Source organism: Myotis brandtii, unplaced genomic scaffold, assembly GCF_000412655.1.
Source record: "Myotis brandtii unplaced genomic scaffold, ASM41265v1 scaffold154, whole genome shotgun sequence".
In the NCBI taxonomy this organism is placed as follows: Eukaryota; Metazoa; Chordata; class Mammalia; order Chiroptera; family Vespertilionidae; genus Myotis; species Myotis brandtii.
The window spans coordinates 164,368-178,883 of NW_005355584.1; the positions used below are offsets into that span (position 1 = coordinate 164,368).

Here is a 14,516-nt window from a genome sequence, read left to right on the forward strand (position 1 = left end):
GATCCGCCCTGCTCTGTGCATGACAGGGCGCGGCACCCCAACTCCCCAATCAGCCCTGCTCTGAGCCCGACCAGGGGCTGCACCTAGGGATTGGGCCTGCCCTCTGCCACCCGGGAGCAGGCCTAAGCCAGCAGGTCGTTATCTCTCGAGGGGTCCCAGACTGCGAGAGGGCACAGGCCGGGCTGAGGGACCCCCCCCTCCCCCCCGAGTGCACAAATTTTTGTGCACCGGGCCTCTAGTTAATAATATCAGAACAAGTAGACTTTAAGGAAATGAATAAAAATGGAGAAATGCTATCATTTGATATAGAAAAAGGCATGATTCATAGGAAAGGTAAAATTTTCAAACTGGACAGATGAACATAGAAAAAATAAATCATAAAAGTTGGATGAAAAGTTCAATATTACACTGTACTTTACACTAAGACCCATTTTTGTACACTTTTATACCTCTGAAATTGAGATATGTCTTGATGTAACTTTTATTGCCCATACATTCTTGCATTTAGTCATAGATGCCTATAATTTTTTCCCACTTTAAGTTATCATCGGTGATATATGTGTTAAGTATAGTTGTCATTATTTTTAAGGTTATATTATTATTTGACATTGAGAAAATTATTGTGAATATCAAAAATTATTGAAGTGAAATTGATGCGGACTTTGATATTAGAGAAGCAAACACTTTATATTTGGAGGAACTAGTGCATTTTTCTATTTTCTTGCAAAGCAGTGGCCATGATTTATAGGAGCAGCAAAACAGACAAGCAGCAAAAGTTGTGCTAAAGGATGACCAATCACATACCAACAGCAGAATCTGCAGCAAGGGTATTAGCCACTTGGAAGAAAATCCCAGAGACAATAGTGCTGTGTTTGCTCCTGTTTGGTGGTGTTTGGTGATATCCACATAGCAAAGCTCTTGATGGCATAATCAATACACAGTGATGTGATGAAAAACATGGACATCCATAGTTTATGCCCCATGATGATGAAAAAACACTCAGACTCTAAATATGTTCTAAGGTTATTTTGAAGTATATATTGCAAATATTTAATTATGAACAATAATAAGGCATATTAAAATATATAAGTACATAAAAGAACTCTCTCTCTCTCTCTCTCTCTCTCTCTCTCTCTCTATATATATATATATATAATAAAAATTTAAGTGAAAGTATCATATCATAATTCAATTGGCAGAGCTTTCATTTCCTTAGTGGTGCATGAAATAATAATGCATTTCAGAGCTGAGGTCATTTTAGAATTGATGAAATGGGGTATAGTTTATTGGTTTTTTCTTCTCTTACTATCTTACTATCTAGAATGCATGTGCATTGAGTGTTGGACCCTACACTTAACTTCCTTCTATTTTCCCTTCTTAAATTTTAAAATATATCTTGAGCTTTTTCTCCTAGTTCCTTTATTAGGGAGGCAATAATGTGGTATTTTTTGCCTTTTGATCATTCCTTTTTTTCATATCAGTGTGTGTGTTTGTCTATGTGTGTGTAAGCATGTGTAATAACTTCTAGAATTAGCTAAAGATATTAATGAAGGTTTTTCATGTTCTTACCTAAATTGTTTCTTCCAGATCAACTCTGCTGAGTGTCAATATTTGTCCTGTAGTAAACCAATGAATAAAAGGTTTTACATTGAGGGGAAATATATTTAAATTTGTAATTTATAAAGATTATTTGGACTACTATATGGGGAATGAAATAAAGGGACCAAAAATAGGAACAAGAAGCCCAACTGGAAGATTATTTAATAGCCTTGACAACAGATGAGGCCTGTTCACACTGGATTGGTAGAGAAATATATGTAGGGAAGGGAATGTGGTGGAGTCATCTTTTAAAGAAGAAATCAGAGGTCCAAGTGTTGGACAGAATGTGTCAACATACATGTGGGGTTGGTGTGGAGAAGTAAAGTTATTGAAGGGTTGGGATGAGCAAAGGAATGGAAGGAGATGTGTTTCCTGCAATAAGGGACAGCTGAAGGGGATCAGGAGTAAGAATTTTTAGGTGGGATGGAGACCAAGAGTCCCATCTTGAACTTGTTAACATTGAGATTCCACCATTTTATTTCATGAAGACAGCTTCATAGGTGGGTCTGGAGCCTAAAAGACTGTTTCAGCTGGAGGAGAGGCCATGGGAGAGGCTGGGAAAGCAGGAGACCTGGGAAGAGAGTGTGCATTGAGTGTCCGTGGGACATCCTTCCTTATGCCAGTTATCTCAGTCTTGCCATGCTAGACTCTTCTCTCCTTGATGGTGTGAGCCCATTTCATAAATAACACATCCCGATTTCTGCTGCATATGCCAGTACACTAGATTCTGCAGATCTTTCTCCAGTTGTGTTTCTCTGAGTATTTTTCATGCTGCTTCTTTCCCTTTTGATCTGAAGTTGTTTTGCTCTATATGCTCCATGCTTTTTAAAATGTTTTTTCACATTTTTTAAAAAAATGTATAATCTGTTTATCTGAAAGGCAGATTAAGCTACAGAGCTCCAAATCCTTGACAAGTTTCTAAAAGGTAAATTGTCCAAATGTCTCACCTATTGACTGATCCTCAGGACCTCTCATACTGAGCAGTGTTTAAAGTTTTTAATTTTTTTAAAATTTTATTTATTTATTTATTTATTTATTTATTTACTTTTTGGGTTTTCTATCTTTCCTTTGATTCATAATATTTAATTCTATGGGCGTCAGTTTCTAGGATACACCACGCCTTCTCTAACCTTTTTGCCCAAGATTTTTATGGGATTTACAGTCTTTGTCTCTATCATGTCAGATAATGGCAGGCTGGATCTGCAGCTGAGGGGGTGGTAGTCTATGGTAGTGATGTGCCTTCCAGCAAGTCTATGTGAGCAGAACACAGAATGGATCAAAGACAACAAGACAAATACGAGGCCCAGCAACTAGTGACCTTGAACTTCAGTAACTAGGCAAAGGTAAGTTTTTAGGTTGAAGACTTCAAAAATTGGCTCTGCAGAAGCAGAGAAGGTAGTTGCTAACAATTCAGAAGTCACTAACTAGTTATATGACCTTGAACAAGTAACTTAAAGTCCTTTGGGTTCAGCAGCTCCTCCTTTGTAACATTAAAGGATTTGTTCAGATGATCCCTAAGTGGCTTCCAGCTCTAACGTTCTCTAACAAATGTACAGCACCAGGCTATTTGGGGCCACCCCCTTTACTTTCTGCCTTGTGAGTTTTCATTTTGTTACAAGCTTTTGTTATTTCAAAGATGACTTTTGTTGTTAGAAATCTAAGTATGCTCTCGTGTGCTTGTTATATCGATAACCTTTTTCATTTCAGTTCAAGACTTTGATGACAGTTGCCAGGGAGAGCATCGCCAAATAAAATCATGCGTTCTTGTTCTAACATTTGTTTCATCTTCATCTTTTGTCAGCGGAAATATTGCTATTTGTCATTTTAACATTTTTCAGTGACACTTCTTCCCTCACTCGGGGCCTTTGAAGATTTTCTCATCAGAATTAAGGCCTCCGCTAATAGTTCTCAGGGCTGCTGCTTGTGCCCCAGAAAGAGGTTTAGGCAAACCTGCTTGTGCTAACCAAGGTCTCTGGGCAATCTCCTCTCCTCCCCATAAAGAGAGCCAACATTCAATTAGGGGACCACAATTTGGAGGAAACAACTCCCTTAAGGCTTGGTGGCTTCTGTAGCCTTCCTGATGCTGATTGGAAGTTGGCTTATTTATATTCCAGACCCTCTATGCCTCTTCCCCAGGAGAGGGAGGCCCGGGAGCCCTGGGGTTGGGGGTGGGAATAGCTGACCTGGTTATCCCTTCCTGAGAAGCATAGCTGGCGAAACACCATAAAGCCCTTCAGCAGGGAGAGGCCTCGCTTATCCAGTGGGCCAGAGAGCTTTCCTGAAGGCACACAAAGAAAGTGTTCAAGTGGAATCAGGGCACAATGCAGGCATGTTTTCTGAGAAATAGGTTTGAAACCAGGTTTTCTTTTCTAGCTTGATATCAAGATTGTTCTGGTTGAAATCAGGTTTGTTCTAGAAAGCCCAGAATCTCTGATACTTCTGTTTTCAGGGGAGATTGAAGGTTGATTTCCATATGTTTAGGTAGACACCAGAGAGAAATACAAATGGTGATGAGTGGAAGGGATAAACATTGTTATTGCTAAGACTGACAAGTGATGGAGACCGGTTTGTTGGAAAGTCACAGTTTTGGTATTTGAATGGGAAGGGATTTTAAGAATAATCTAAACACCACTCTTTCTTTTATGATATCTAAGACCTATAGAGCTTGTATGGTTTGCCCAGCACCCTGCACATAGCCTTACACATTTTATAAATTTATTAACTGTTTTGAATGAGTGTTCTGGAGCACAAATCTTGTTGGTGGCAGTCCTGAATGATGGGTGTGGAAGAAGGGGAGGCATGAGACTCTACTGGTACTTGTACATAATATTTCAGCTGTAGTGAACGGGGTACTTTGGTGAATATCCCACATGGCTTCGTGTCCTCGTGCCCATGGGTATCAGTTAAACAGGGGGCCTACTCTCTGTTTCTTTTCATCATATGGAGCATCTTGCAACCCGGATAACTCAGGTGGTTCCAGATAAATGTAAGACAAGAGGTGCCCAGCTATCTGAATGTGATCACAGATCCACTGTCTGGCCTTCCCTCATACCGATGTGGTTAGGTTTCCCATTTTAGAGATGGAGGAACAATGTATTAATGAGAGATTTTAAATAATGCGCTGCAAATTGTACACCTAATAGTCAGCAAAGAAAGATTTAACCTTTTGGGTTGAACCTCCCATTGGAACTTCGCATGATTAGAAGCTACCTCTGTAGAATGCTGACGCCACACTGCTCAACACCTGCCTCCCCCTTATTTCTAAAAGGATAAGCAAAATTACTTATGTTCATTTCTGTACTAATCATGGTGGCCTCAATGGAATTTCTTATTGGACTCTGAGTCTGCACTAGAGACAAAATTTGTGTTTCAGAAGAACTGGTTGTAATTATAATTTTAAAAATTCCACCCACTTAGGGCCAGATCACAGATAGGCTGGCCACATTAACCATTCTCCCAGGTTGTAATTTCTCTCAGATGTTTAAAAACCAGACTGAAAACATTTCTAACATGATACCACTTGGTGTCGCTGTTAGCCTGTTGACCAAATAATGATTTCCTTTCAGTTTATATATATTCTAAACAAATGACAACTTGTTTATTTTAAAGAAATACTTTTGGGCTAAGCTGAAATAGATCTATCAGAGTTCAACTAAATGTCTTGCTTTTTAATATTATTTTTCAAAACATTGGGTTTATTTCAGTAGACACATTTCTGAACAAATAGATCTTCTCTAATTAAGAATAAAAAGCCTTGCTTATTGCATCCAAGTCATCTCAGTGTATTGAGCAGAAATAAAAGGACCAGAAGGAAATTCTTAAAAATGTTGTCAAAGCCAAATCAATGCAAAGTGAGTTGGAATATTTAGAGTTGATTTTTTCCAACTAGTAATTTGATTATTAGTACTGTTCTAGTTTTTATGATGCTGAAGATGTAAGCATGTGGGTCCACTGAGGTGGGTAAAAAAAAATATTGATTGAGTACTTATCATATGAATATTTTTGTTAAGTGATTTGCATTTATAAAGTCTAATCATAATCATTATGACCATTTTAATTCTTTAATATTATGCAGTTAACAAAGCACTTATTTTAATGACTCCCATTAGGCAGAGGGAAAATGTCAAAAAATACTCAGGGAAACCAGAAACAAAGAAGACACAGGAGAAACATCCATGAGTTATACTCCCTATTATTATGGATTTATAAAAGTGTACCCAAGTTCATTAGACACATCTTGATATTTGACTGCACATTGTTCCTAGTACTTGCTAAATTCATCATATTTCTTCATGGTTAAAATATATATATTAATAATGAAGACAAAAAGAAAAAGAAAACTGTCTCCAGTTTTTCAAGTCTAAGGATTATAACCTTTATTTAAGAGCAAATACCAGCTGGGTGAAAAGTCAAGGCCAACCAACATGCATGAAGGTCAACTACATCATGATTACCAAATCTTTATGTAAGTACTGATTTTGCCTTGAGGTCATACCTGCATAGCAAGCTACCTAGTCTTTGAGAGTGTTTGGAGGTATTTCAAACTCAGCATATTTCAAAGTAAAGACATTTTCCATCCCTATATCAGCTGCATCCCAACCAACCCCATCTTATTTGCCCCCTGCGATTCCAAGAGCACCATCATCCACCCCATTCTTCAAGCCAGAAAGCCTGGAAGTCATCCTGGACTTCCCTTTTCTCCTGTCTCTTATATCCAGTCACTCATGTCTTCCTGTTTGTCCTCTGGATACTGATATCTCTGACAATTTGTCTTCATTTCTGCATACCCTAGTTCAAGTTCTCATCATCTCTTTCACAGAAAAGGACTATTTCCTAACTCTTGCTCCAGTTTTTTCTCTACTCTGTCCTCCAGATTGTTGCCAGAACCAGCCAAGAAAATCTAATCAAGTCACACTTGTGCTCAGAATTTCCCAGTAGCTAACCATTAACTAGAGGTTAAAATCAGAAAGCACTTAGTATCTGCTCCCTGTGTAATATTACAGTACTCTGTTACGATTTATGCTATGGCCACACTGAACTACCCAAAAAGTCCTCAAGGAATTTTGAATTTAAGTGTGATTTGATGGAGAATAGACTTGCACCTCAACCCCGCCAATTGCCACACCACTAAAACTTTATTTTGGGGAGAGCTTTGGAAATTTGAGTTGGGCTAAAAAATCCTCAAAAATGAATGATTAAGTAAATATGTGAATGCATGTGAAATGATTTGGGAGTATTAAGATTTATTAGTTTATACATAAATTTTTAGTTAGCCAGCTATGCAGCTTCACTATACAGAGATGAATCCTCTGTCTAGAGCAGGGGTGGGCAAACTTTTTGACTGAAGGGCCACAATGGGTTCTTAAACTGAAGCGAAGGGCCGCAACACAAGGATGGATGTGGTGTTTGTGTGAACTAATATAAATTCAAAGTAAACATCATTACATAAAAGGGTACGGTCTTTTTTTTTTTTTTTGTTTTTTTTTTTTTTTGTTTTTTTTTTTTTTTAGTTTTATTCATTTCAAACGGGCCGGATCTGGCCCGCGGGCCATAGTTTGCCCACGGCTGGTCTAGAGTCTGGGGTATGGCAAGAGGACCCTGTAGGTACCCTGCACTTTCTTCACAAGGTAGCTTAGGGCCATTGCCGGGAGGAAATCTGTGTAATTCTGGCTGCTATAGGTAGCTGGATAACCTTGGTTAAGTTATTCTACTTCGGTTTCTCCTAAGCAAAGTTAAAATAGCAACATTAACCTACCCCCCGCAGGCATGTTAATAAGTACATTTTCCCCCAAAGTGCAATGTACGAATTTTCATTAGTCATAGGGCTACGATAATAGTTAATTGTCTCTAGTTCTGCTTGTTATTTACTGCTCACTCAAGCAAAAGATGCTACTGAAGGGACTGAGGGGGAAAAGTTGCAAAAGATGCTGATATGCCAAATAAGTTGCCAAGGTAATAAAAAATGTAATCAAGACTGCAGAAGACCTTCTGATTTCCATCCCAAGCAATCATTAGAGATTCTATTGCAAACTAATTTTCTTATCTCTTATCTCCAAGTCAGCTCCTCTGCCAAGGACTTAAGGACTCAATTTATCATCTCCCTTAACAGGTACCTTGGCTGCCAGTATGCCTTGGCTCTGGATCTACCCAAATGATTTAAAGCAAAATTGATTCTGACTCACAGTATATATGCTCTGGGTTTTAAATGCAAATGCATAAATGCTGAAGTAATAGACGATGCAACACTTATACTGTGGATATACAACTTTTGCTCTCCCAAGCTCCTCTTCCGAATGACTAATATTATCTCTAGAATCAACCAAAATGCATCAAATATTCTTTTTTTCTCTCTTATCAGGATATGAGAAGAAAAAGATAAGACAAAGGAAACATAGCATGAAGAGTCTCCAGAACATCAAATATCAAAGCAGCTTAGCAAGGTTTTTATGTAGGTTACTGTCTATTTCAACACTATAAAGATAATTTTCCCAAACCTGCCACAGTCTGACTCCTCTCAAGGCTGGGCCCAGGGTGCATGGAGTCAAGTCCGGACACAGCCATTGCCTTTGCCAGTAATTGCAGAGTTGAGGGGAGGACAGTTCCCAGCAGGCCTTGGGCATGGTTCTAGTGAATAATTCATCAGGATGGCCACTGGCTGGGGAATATCCTTCTTCCACTGATTACTTGCTTTTTATCCACACATTTATCTTCATTAAAGTCTTTGTTTCCTCTCTAATACTTGTCTCTAATTTTTCCCACTTAAAGCTATTTTTTTTCTCCTGGCTTTGAGTTTTTAGATACACTCTTCTTTCTTTCTTTCTTTCTTTCTTTCTTTCTTTCTTTCTTTCTTTCTTTCTTTCTTTCTTCTTTCTTTCTTTCTTTCTTTCTTTCTTTCTTTCTTTCTTTCTTTCTTTCTTTCTTTCTTTCTTTCTTTCTTTCTTCTTTCTTTTTTTCCCATACTAGTACTAACCACAAATTTCCAATGCAATGAAAGCTTAAATCCTCAGATTACTTTCACTATTGAGATTTAACCAAATGTCACAATGTTGGGTCCCGACATCATTACTATAGGGTACAGACTAATGGAAATTAGACTTCCAATAACTATTCTGACCCTTCACTAGAGATTTCTTTTATGTGAAGATAATGATCAGTCTTTCCTTGCCAAGGGCAGGTTTCAACGTACATAGCTAAACTTCTAAACAAGTCATTCAAAGTAATTTTTCAAGTGAATGTTTGATCTTTTACATTCCAAATTTATAAAAATATATATGTTCTTAGTCAATGTAAATTTTATTTTCCTTCTCTCTGCATTTCAGTTGTATTGAGGGGGAAAAAATAAAGGATTTTTTATATTGTGTGGTTTTTTTTTAAACAAATATAAGCTCATGATTATTATGAATCTGGTGCCATGATCTTTTTGCATGTACTGCATTCTAACCTTATGATTTTATTAATAATTAATATAATTCATGAAAAAATTCCCCCCTGGCAATTTCTGAGTTCATTCTTTCTGATCTTTTCCTGAAGCTGGACACCATGCTGCCAGTATCTGATCTATTATAAGAGTTTGAAATGCCATTTTAAGTTAATTAAGTTTATTGACTAACTAGAGGCCTGGTGCACAAAATTCGTGCACTGGGGGGGGGGGTCGTTGTACCTCAGCCCAGCCTGCACCCTCTCCAATCTGGGAAATCCCTCTCACAATCCAGGACTGCTGGCTCCCAACCACTCGCCTGCCTGCCTGCCTGATTGCCCCTAACCACTTCTGCCTGCCAGCCTGATCACCCCCTAACCACTCCCCTGCCAACCTGATCAATGCCTAACTGCTCTCCTGATGGCCTGATCACCCCCACTGCCCTCCCTTGCTGGCCTGGTTGCCACCAACTGCCCTTCCCTGCAGGCCCAGTCATCCCTAACTGCCCTCCCCTGCCGGCCATCTTGTGATGACATAGGGGTGGCCATCATGTGACCACATGGGTGCAGCCATCTTGTGACCACACAGGGGTGGCCATCTTGTGATCACATGGGGGTGGCAGTGATGGCTAATTTGCATATTACCTCTTTATTATATAGGATTTATTATATAGGATTTCCTTAATAGCCTAGGGCCATGGTCGGCAAACTGCGGCTCGCGAGCCACATGTGGCTCTTTGGCCCCTTGAGTGTGGCTCTTCCTAAGCCTGAGGAGTACCCTAATTGAGTTAATAGCAATGTACCTACCTATATAGTTTAAGTTTAAAAAATTTGGCTCTCAAAAGAAATTTCAATTGTTGTACTGTTGATATTTGGCTCTGTTGACTAATGAGTTTGCCGACCACTGGCCTAGGGCATTTGTCATTCAGACCTATTGCTTAATATATGTCCATTTTCCCCCCAATAATTTTCCCACTTATTCTTTGTAAATAGCAATTTTTACACAGTCTTTATTAGTTTCTAATTGTTCAAATTTATTTTCTTTATTATACCTGCTAAAGACCAATTTTAAAAAGAATTCATTTTCCCTGCTATTTGAGAACTGATGTTCTTTGTTTTTTACAGGATTTACATTATTCCAGTATATATTGCCTTTGGTTTGGGAACAGCTAAAAAATCCTTTGTTTGTATTTAGCATATTCCATAAAAACTAAAATTAGGCATTTTGAGAAAAAAGATTTTTTTCTTCATTATGAGTTATATAATAACATTTCATCTAAATCTTATTAAATAAAACTTTCAACAGTTTTAGCTACTGAAGCTCGTAACTCACTCAGCTTTTGTTTTTAACACATCTTACTGCCAGTCAGATCAGAATGCTTTATGCTCACATTCACACTAGGAGATTTTCTTGCCACCTACCTCAGAAAATTTGATCCTAAGTAATGACATTTTAATTCTTTAAAAGTGACTTAGGCAATTATTGTAATGGAAAGTTTTTAGTCTTTTGTATTTAACATTTTTTTTCACCTGTAGCTTTTGTCTCTATCTTAATACATGCATTCAAATGTTTAAAATCAGATGTTTTAGCCCTGGCAGGTTTTGCTCAGGGGTTAGAGTGTTGGTCCTTGGACTGAAGGGTCATGAGTTCAATTCCAGTCAAAGGCATGACCTTGGTTGCAGGTTTGATCCCTGGCCCCCTGTGGCCACTTGCAGGAGGCAACCAATCAATATGTCTCTCTCATGTCAATGTTTCTCTCTGTTTCTCTCTCTCCCTCCCTCCACCCTCTCTAGAAATCTATGGGGAAAAGTCCTCTGGTGAGGATTACCAACAACAAAAAAATCAAATATTTTAAATTTAATATGTATCCACAAAATTATGTTTTTACCGCCCCCCTTCTCTTATGAGTTTGTACAGGATAGCGGGCAGAGTCTGAATACAAAAGTCTGACTTTCACATATGAAGTAGCAGTCTCCAGAAAACCTTATTATGTCCGAGTGTAGTCAATAAGGTTTACAATAGTGCTAAAAATGATGTCACACCTCAGAAGTCTAAAAACAGAACACGCAATTATAAAACAAAAAGTATCCTTTTCAACTATGTTAATTTCTATCTCTCAGAAACTATGCAAAGGGAATTGGGCCACTCCCAAACTGCTCTTCTTTCCACTTTCCAATTTCAAGTGTAGCTGATGGATGAATTTCCTTCCCTCGTGGGACACCAGAGTCCCTCCCTTTTGGCTGCAAGTCAAATGCAGGTCTCTCCTGGTGTCTTTTGTCAGAACATCAGGCCCCCTCCATTTCTATTTTCACCCCCTGATTTAAGCTTGTCCTCCTTGCCCATGCCGCCTCCTCCCTCCCCTCCCATCAGCTCCCTGGGCTCCCTCCTGTTTCTTCCTCGTGTTCTTACTCCCACAGCCCCTCTGGCAGGCGGGTGTCCAACCTTCCATCTGGAGGAGCAGATTCTGCTTTTCTCACAGTTTCTCTCAGAATTGACAGTTTCACTGAACACAAACAAAAAGCCCCAAACTAAAACCAAAACAAATAAATAAAACACTATCTCGCTTTCTCTGTCATCCACTCAACAGCTGCTCAAGACTCAACAATTTGATGTTATTGAAAAGCTTCAAGTCCCAATTCTTTAGGTTGACACAGTCCCCAGGACACGTAGTCAGAATCCTGAGGGCACATGAGACTGTCAGAGTGTGGCCGGCTGCATTGAGGGTATGACTCTGTCCCCCTCGATGTCACCTGTTGGTCTACTCTCATCATTCTGTTATTTCTGTGGAGCTGCTGAAGCTACTAGTGGAGAGTGATGGGCTGTTCTCCTACAGATTTTCAGATGAACTCTCATTTCTTCTTCCTTAATTTCTTGTGTCTGTTCCCAGCCCACAGTGTCTTCTTTTCATTCTCCTGACACCTTTCAGAGCCTTGGAGTTCCTGAGGATAGGTTGGTCTATGAGGGTGTGACGTCTATGATGGTTGGTTACTACCTGGCTTCCAGCTAGATATTCCCACATTGCTTCCAAATTGTGGAACGAGAAACCCTGGCTGAAACTTTACAATCATGTACGACACATCAGAAGCATTTCATCTGGGCTCAGAAAGCCTAGGTGACAAGGAGTGTGTCCTCACTCAAGAGCATGGAGGTTTCACTCTTCTGATCAAAGTAGTGCAACTTGGCCCTTTGGGTCTCAGTGCTTCTCACGTGGAATCAGAGTGATTTGTAGTGAGGCCAGCCCTCCTCTGACAGTGTGGAAGGACTGTGAGGTCTGTGAAAGTGTGAATCCCCATTTGATTGTAAAAAGCATGCCTAGAGTGGCGTACAGGGAAAACTTTTGGATTGCTATTAATATCTTAGAGTGTTTGGCAGATGCGTTATTTCCATAGATACCACAGGCATAAAGTGGGTTAGGTACTCTTTCATGCACACACTGGATGCTAATGCTGTTCTAAAATAGGGAAGAACTGTTTGTGATGAGTTAAAAACAAGTACAGGATGCAGGAGCTAATGCTGAGAGAAACCAGTGTATAGTGGAGTAGGGAGCTGATCTCCATAGAAAATAGAACCTGCTCTGGGTGTTACAGGAAAGCCCAAATTAGTTCTAAAACATGATGTCTTGGAGAAACATAGTCAGGCTGAAATTAGGATGTGTGGTGGTCTACTGGGGGCTACTGGAAAGGGGGTTATTTTGACTGCCCATCACCTCCAAACCTTCCTCCACCCACATGCTTTTCCCACCTTTGGTCAGATAATTCTAACATTCAGTGAGAGGAACCAGAATGACCTCTTGAACCCAATAAAGGTGCTCCTGCATAAGTGCACTCCCTCCTCCTCTCCATATTCCTAGGGAAGGTTTACCTCTTGATACAACATGTGGCTCATAGCCAAATTCTATGTAATCCAGTCACCCTGGTATTTAGGCCACACCTCAAAGGACAGCTGAGTGTGTGAGCCAAGGCTATCAAGATTCTAGAACGCTTTGGCACTGGGTCATGCCCATATTGGCATGGAGTGACAATGTTGGAGCATCACACTGAGGAAGAAGGATCATTCTCTCTCTAGCATCTAGAGGACTCTTTCTAGGCCAGAAATTTAGTGAGTCCTCAGTCACTGGAGCTCCTGAAACTAACAGCCACACATGTCAGCAATGGCTATAATTGAGGAGCACATGAGCCCGCAGCATTGAGCGTGCTTTTCACTTTTTCTCTTTGCAGGGGCACCAGTCAAACTGACCCTTTGCATTTAAAGGAACCCAGGGAAGGTGTCCATTGTCTAGGAAAGAAAAGAAGACATTGTTACAAAATGGGAACTGGACTTCAGAAATACTTAATCAAAGTAGTAAATGGGTGACAATTTATTGTACTGCTCAAGACATTTGAGGGAGTAAGTCATTAAAATAACTTGTTCCTAATAGCTTTCTTCTTGTGTAGTGCTTGCAAAAAAAAGAAAAAGAAAAAAAAAGAAATCATCCTATTGTTTTATGAAATAATATTTGAGGTTTTATTTCAATATTTTGTGCTAGCAAATTCCCATATCTTTGCACTGAACCTGCCTTACCAAAATATTTATTATTGTAGATTATTAAATGAAATTGATAAGTTAGTTCTTTTTACAAATGAATAACAAAATGCAGACACTGGCAAAAGGGAACATTTATAGCTTCAGTCATTGCTTAATCTAGGTTCTCAATGGGTTTCATCAGAGTTCAGTTTTTCTCCATGTCTAGGCTCTGCCTTCAATTGGGTAGCCTTCATTCTTCGATTTCACATGGTGGTCCCCAACATTTCTAGGCTCATATATTTCCATATTGAAGTCCACAGATGCAAGAACTTCATTATTTTCTAATAGTCTTTAAAAAAAAAGCCTTATGGGGGCGATGTGGTTTTCTTCAGAAAATTCACAGTACTTCAGGCATGATTCCCACCCATCACTGCTTTGTAGAATGCACAGAGTGGATAGCAGTATCGAGAAAAGTGGGAGTTACTAAAAATACAAGATTCAGCCCTTTCCCGCCTTTCCCTGAAAACCATATGCCTTCTTCACTCAGTCAGAATTAGTCAGGTGCCTGTCTTTTCAATTTGGTATCACATCAGCACATATGTATGAGGGGAAAAATAAAAGAAAAATAACTTTACAAGTGTACAAAAACACACAACTAAACTAACTGGAGCAGGGGTGACAAAGAAGGTGAAGCTAAATTCCCCTAACTAGGTCCTCAGCCCTGGAGGCCAGTTGCTCTGGACTCAGTGGTCCCAGCCCTGTGTGCTCTGCCCCAGGCTGGGGGTGAGGAATCTTTTGGAAACTTCTCTTCATGCTCAACACATCTGCCTGCTTGAGGGCCCCAGGTCTGGGGAAGTGGCGTTGACAGGCTCTTCTTACCTGCCTCAGTATTAGGAGCGTGGTCGTGATGCAGGGAAGCCACGAGCTTGTTGCCCCAGGAGGAGCCCTGTCTTTGTGGCTTTGATCACCTATGAGGCAGCCTTGATGGTAGGAGCTT

The 14,516-nt window shown here is 39.7% G+C and overlaps 2 long non-coding RNA genes across 3 annotated transcripts; both read left to right on the forward strand.

The window, feature by feature from the left end:
- The first annotated feature begins 2,644 nt into the window (after positions 1-2,644).
- On the forward strand, positions 2,645-3,372 carry LOC106725291. Its single transcript, XR_001361149.1, has 2 exons — positions 2,645-2,942; positions 3,307-3,372. It is a non-coding gene; the product is annotated as an uncharacterized LOC106725291 (long non-coding RNA).
- Positions 3,373-5,446: 2,074 nt separating this feature from the next.
- On the forward strand, positions 5,447-13,484 carry LOC106725292. 2 transcript variants are annotated; one of them, XR_001361151.1, is made up of 5 exons: positions 5,447-6,064; positions 7,958-8,047; positions 11,604-11,739; positions 11,904-12,184; positions 13,234-13,484. It is a non-coding gene; the product is annotated as an uncharacterized LOC106725292 (long non-coding RNA). The 2 variants fall into 2 exon arrangements; XR_001361150.1 differs by having other exon boundaries at positions 11,943-12,184.
- Positions 13,485-14,516: the final 1,032 nt, after the last annotated feature.